We start from the raw sequence: 6,000 nt of genomic DNA, 5'->3' as shown, positions 1-6,000 counted from the left end.
AAAATTATTATATTTTTGGTATAAAATTAACCCAAAATAGGTTGGAAATTAACGTTTATTAATATGTTCAATAAATGAACAAGTTGAATGAATAATAATAATAAAATCTAAATATAATAATAAAATAACAATCTTTTTTGTTTCATTTTTAATTAATAAATGTTCACCTTTTGATGCCTCTAGTAATTATGTGTCTGATTTTCATTTACAACCTATTTTGGATTCATTTTAAACCAGCCATATAGTAATTAAAAAAAATAGTTGAGTTAAATAAAACTACTCAGAAGGTTGGGTTAAACATTGAACTGGTTGCTTTTAACCCAGCATTTTTTAGTGTAAGCAAAGCATTTGTGAACATAAGTGACTTTTAAAAAAAAAAACATTAAAAAATCTTACCAACCTCAAACTTTTGAACAGCAGTGTAGCTCCTGCTGAGAATTTCTCCCGATATCCCATTTCTATCCCTTGGAAGCACCATCAAGCTAAACCTCTACACCTACAAAGGGCAAAACACAGTAACAACACATTTTGAGCTCTTAGATTATGAGTTATTCTGTGACTGACATATTGGCTCAACTGAGAACAGAGAATGTGAATACTGTAATCAAACCAATCAAAAACAAACAAACAAAATACATTTCACACTTGTAAAGGCAGGGTAGGTGATTTGGTACAAAAACATTTTTTGTTATGAGGGTTGAAAGTCTCCTCACATCCCGGTAGCAATCAGTAAGTTAAGTGGTCAAAATGTAGGCTATTTATATGTATTTATATGGTCTGTGGTAGGGTTGCGGCTAAAAGGGATACAGCTCCGACCGGAAACTAACAATGAAATTAATTTGTCTACCTATTAGACTGTGTTTTATTAACGTGTACACCTACCATAACCCTAAACTTAGCCTTTACTATAATACAAAAACAGTATTATTGCTGTCTCACTTCTAGCCTCAAAGGAGTAGTTCACTTTTAGAATAAAAATGTACAGATAATTTACTCACCCCCTTGTCATCCAAGATGTTCATGTCTTTCTTTCTTCAGTTGATAAGAAATTATGCTTCTTGAGGAAAACATTTCAGGATTTCTCTCCATATAGTGGACTTCAATGGTGCCCCTGAGTTTGAACTTCCAAAATGCAGTTTAAATGCAGCTTCAAAGGGCTCGAAATGATCCAAGCCAAGGAAAAAGGGTCTTATCTAACAAAACGATTGGTCATTTTCTAAACAAATTCACTTTTTCAAATTTCTAAACAAAACGTTTTTTTCCGGTTCAAGACAGTTAGTGTATGTCGAAAAATCTCGTTTTCTCCCCCAACTTCAAAATCGTCCTACATGGCTGCAGAAGTCCTGATCCAGTGTTCACAAAGTGATCAAACAAAGAAGATCAAGCGTCCTTTCCAAAAAAAAAAAAAAAAAAGGTAAAAGAGCGATGTTGAACGATTTTAAAATTGAAAGAAAACGAGATGGGAGTTTTCGACATACCCTAACTGTACTGACCCGGATTACACTAAGCACGTTCAACGCAGAGACGAGACAAGGTGAGCATTTGAGGTTAAAAAGTTTGTAAATTTTAAATTTGTTTTAAAAATGACCGATCGTTTCGTTAGATAAGACCCTTCTTTCTCGGCTGAGATTGTTTGAGCCTATTTGAATGGGGAAACATCAAATTCTCCAAAACTGTTTACGATTAAATTTCATATTTTAAATCACCAATGAAATCTGACAACAACTGCCTCATTAATATATTGTTGCTTGTGCTTCAATAGCGTTAAAAATGTTTATTTTTCAGGCTAAATCAGCCAGTGCGCATGCGCAGTACTGAGCTCACGTCTCAGAACGTTGCGGGACGAGCTGCCTTTACTAATCAATGATTGGCTCTTTCATTAAGAAGGCGGGGATTCGCGGCCATAAAGAGTGTTGCATTTTTCCCCATTCAAAACTATTCTAGTGACACGTCTTGGGTATTCTATAGTCTTTTACGTGCTATTACGTTATGGCAGACCAAGCAAGAACGGAGGGCGTTATTATTGTAATATTATGCGCTTTGTACTGTACTGTTTTCTTACCGGTGAATGAGACATGAGGTAATCTGACAGTTTTGCGTTCAATCCTCCACCAATCTTCCAATCGTCTCTCATCGTATGTCTGATTGTGCGCGTTCATGTGTGTCGGAGGAGGCGTGGCTTTACAGGGAAGGTGGGATCTTGCTTTCAAAACTATCTTGCTTTTTGCTAGCCTTTCCGAAATTGCCTTTAGTGTAGTTACAGTACCGTGTTCTGCCTGTGTATGAAGGTAACTTACTGGGCTTCAGGAGGGTGTTGATAACATAAACTGTGCATAAGCAGTGTTATCTTTTACTGGGTGTGCTTTAGTGGACGCATATATTTTTATGTGTATCGCAAAAATGTTGAACATGAAAATGAGAAACAAAAGCAAGAAAAGATGTAAGGTGCAGATCTAAGTTCTGCATACCACAGTAAATGTATTGTAGTTTAAGAGCTGCCTCATAGCAGGGGGTCTTTATAATCACTAATCTCTCTTTGGTTTAAGAGAAAAGTTCTAGTTGTGTGTGTCTGCGTATGTGTTTGGGGAAGATGGAAATTACAGTTCAATAATAGGAGGCCTAAGAGTAGAGCTGAATGCAGAGGCAGACTGGTGGCTTGGAAAGTTCAGTTCTTGTTCTTTTGTCAGTTCTTTTGGTTTTGTGCTAATGATGGTTTTAGGGGGTGTTCTACCCTGCTGTTCAAAGAACAAAACCGAGAGAGGAGGAGAGAGAGAAATAGAGAGAGAGAGAGCTGACCTTGGCGAGTGAGAGGAGAGGTGGGTAAATAGATTGTATTGAGGTTACCTTGACAACTGGCTATGCTGATTTTGGCCATCTCCGGGCCTATGGGAAAAGGAAAGAGGGGGAAGAAGGGAGAGAGAGAGAGAAATGGTGAGGAGTCAGTTATTTTATATGTGGAGTGTGTTTGTATGAGAGAGAGGGAGAGAGAGAGAGAGAGAGAGGCTGCCAGGCATGGACTTCATATTAATCATTAACACAATGTTCCCGAAAGTTCCTGCCAAACTAATACGGAAGATATTCATGATGCACATTTTTTTTCCCTAAAAATTCTCTCTCTGTTACATGCTCTCTGTCCCTCTTCCTTGTTGCTTTTTCTTGTTGCTAGACTATGATAATTCTAGTGGAATTTACTTGCTATTCTTTTCCTAATATAACACGGGAAAATGGAGGCACTCAATTTGGCCAAGTAATAATAATTTATCCCATTACACGTATAAAGACACATTAGTTGTTCTATTTCCATTGACTGTTATTTTAATATTGAGCTAATGATAATTTATAGCCTGTAACCCTACACTTAATTCACCCGCACACAAACCTTTCTACATTTAAACAGTTTATTATGCCTTTTTTTTAATTGAGACTATTATTTAGTATGCCTATTAAGCTATTTACCTTTGGCTGGCCTCTATAATGTAGGTGATATCAGCTTAAACATCGATAGGCTTTTTTTTTTTAGGGAAATTAATACTTTTTTATCCAGCAAGGACACATTAATTTGATCAAGAGTGACAGCAAAGACATTTATAATGTTACATGTTACAATTTTATTTCAAACGAATGCTTTTAAACTTTCTATTAATTAAAAAAGAAATCCTAAAGGAAAGCATCACAGTTTTCACAAAAATATATTATGAACACAATTGTTTTCACCATATATATGCTAATATATTGAATATAATTTATATTATATTAAGTCTAATATATTTTTCCTTAATATATACATGCATGTGTGTGTATTTATATATACATAATAAATATACATACACACACATAGTATGTACATATATTATGTAAACAAAAACCTTTTTTCAGTGCAATTAATCACAATTAATCGTTTTGCAGCCCTAATCTTAAAATATATTTAGAAAACTGGTATTTTTTAATTGCATTACTATTTCACAGTATTATATTTTTACTGTATTTTTGATCAAATAAATGCTGCCTTGGTGTATATATGCAATTACATTTTGTTAGTGTAATTTTTAATTCATTTTTAAAATCACTTTTAAACATTTTGAAAACATTTGAACATTAGTGTTCTGTGTGTGTGTGTGTGTGTGTGTGTGTGTGTGTATATATATTATATCTATTTTTTACAAATTAATCATATTAATACATTTTTTTAAATAGTTTTTAATTCGTTCAATTTTAAATTATTTTTTAAATACATTTTTTTTACATTTTTATATAATGCTACATATTGTTTAGTGTTAATGCTTAACTATAGATATTTAGTGTTTTATGGAACATAAAGGAGTACAGCTAAATTACCATGATACCATATCCTAAAAACTATGGAAATACCATTCAGTGCTTCAAAAGTGATTGTAAGGGTGTATCTTAAAATATATATATATATATAAATTAAACTGTTATTTTTTATTCTAATAATATTTTATAGTATTACATTTTTACTATATTTATATTAAAATGTGTTCTTCACAAATTAATTTTAATATTACAAATTATTTTTAATTACATTTTTATTTAATTTTTAATAAATATTTAATAACTAATCTTTTTTTTTTTTTTCATTTTTATATAATGTTACTTAATGTTTATTGTTTATGCTTAGGTATTTAGTATGGAACATAAAGGAGTACAGCGAAATTACCATGGTACCATATCCTAAAACCTATGGTAATACCATAATTTTTTGTGGTACACTGTGCTTCAGAGGCACTGTGGTGCTTGGCTGCATTCATGTGCATTGTGTGTGACTGCGCTAAAGTGTTAGTTCGGCCCTCTAAGACTCCACTCAGCAATCATCAGCTTAATTGAATTCGCAAGGCATCGAACGGAGAAAATGTAACCAGCATTTTGCCTGTATCAGCTGTCCAGATGATGAATGAGACAGAAAGAACGGAAGAAAGAGAGAGTCAGCCTATGTGCGCACACTGTACATCCATTCCACACATGCTGCACGTGTAAAGGAAAGACAAAGAAATGAAGGGTGGAAAAACCTGGAGAACTCCCTAACACGTAAACCAGCGAGGCCTTAACCTTCATGTCAGCCTAACTGGAATGAGTGACATCACTGCGTAAACACCGAGTCGATAGAAGGAGCGTTCTTGTTTAGACTACTCATGTTGAGCAGCACCCTCTCTCTCTCTCCCTCTGGCTGTGTACGACATTGTGATAGCCTTAGTATGTATGAGTTGGAACGCTCAACAATGCAGTTGGACACAGGAAGAAAAAAAGGGGGTGGGTTAGAGGGTGAAGAAGAGGTTTAGCACATTTGTAACCTGATGCGTATGAAGGAGTTGCAGGGAGTGTCTGAATGCTTGAGATTGCTATCACTGTGGGATTGCGCTTTTTGTGTATGTTTGTGTGTGTGCGTCTAACCATATGCACTGTGGCATTCTATCTGAAGATCACAGTACGGCGATAAAGACGAGCATATACAATTGAAACTGTTTTGAACTGATATCGAACCCTTACGCTCTAGGGGCCATATCTTCCCAATGCTTGTCAAAACATGAAAAGTGATTAACTTTGTATTGTAGGCTTGTATTTGAATGAGCAGGGTGGGGGGCTCTTCTCTGTGTGTGCATTGTGTGTGAAAGAGCTTGGGAGAGGGGGTGCCTCTATGTGTGTGTGTGTGTGTGAGAGAGAAGCGCTCTGTAACCTAAACTCTCCTGACTCCAGGTGCAAGTAGAGGATTAGAGCACTCTTTCTCTCTTTCTGTTTGTGCCAGCATTGATATGAGACTGTTTTGTAGGTTATATGTAAATATGTTCATCTATCTGACTCTCTTTGAATATGAGCTGGTGCAGTGACTAATTCTGGATGTAGTTTTTTTTAACAATTCTTCACTTTTGGACAAAGAAAAGCCTATTAGAATCTAGATCTGAGTTTAGAGATCAGCTCTTAGCTATTGTCAGATGTGTGGTTCATAATGATGATGATGGTTTAGATATCCAAAAAAGCAGAACA

This window comes from Garra rufa, chromosome 3, assembly GCF_049309525.1.
Source record: "Garra rufa chromosome 3, GarRuf1.0, whole genome shotgun sequence".
Lineage (NCBI taxonomy): Eukaryota > Metazoa > Chordata > Actinopteri > Cypriniformes > Cyprinidae > Garra > Garra rufa.
This window is presented reverse-complemented; position numbering follows the sequence as displayed.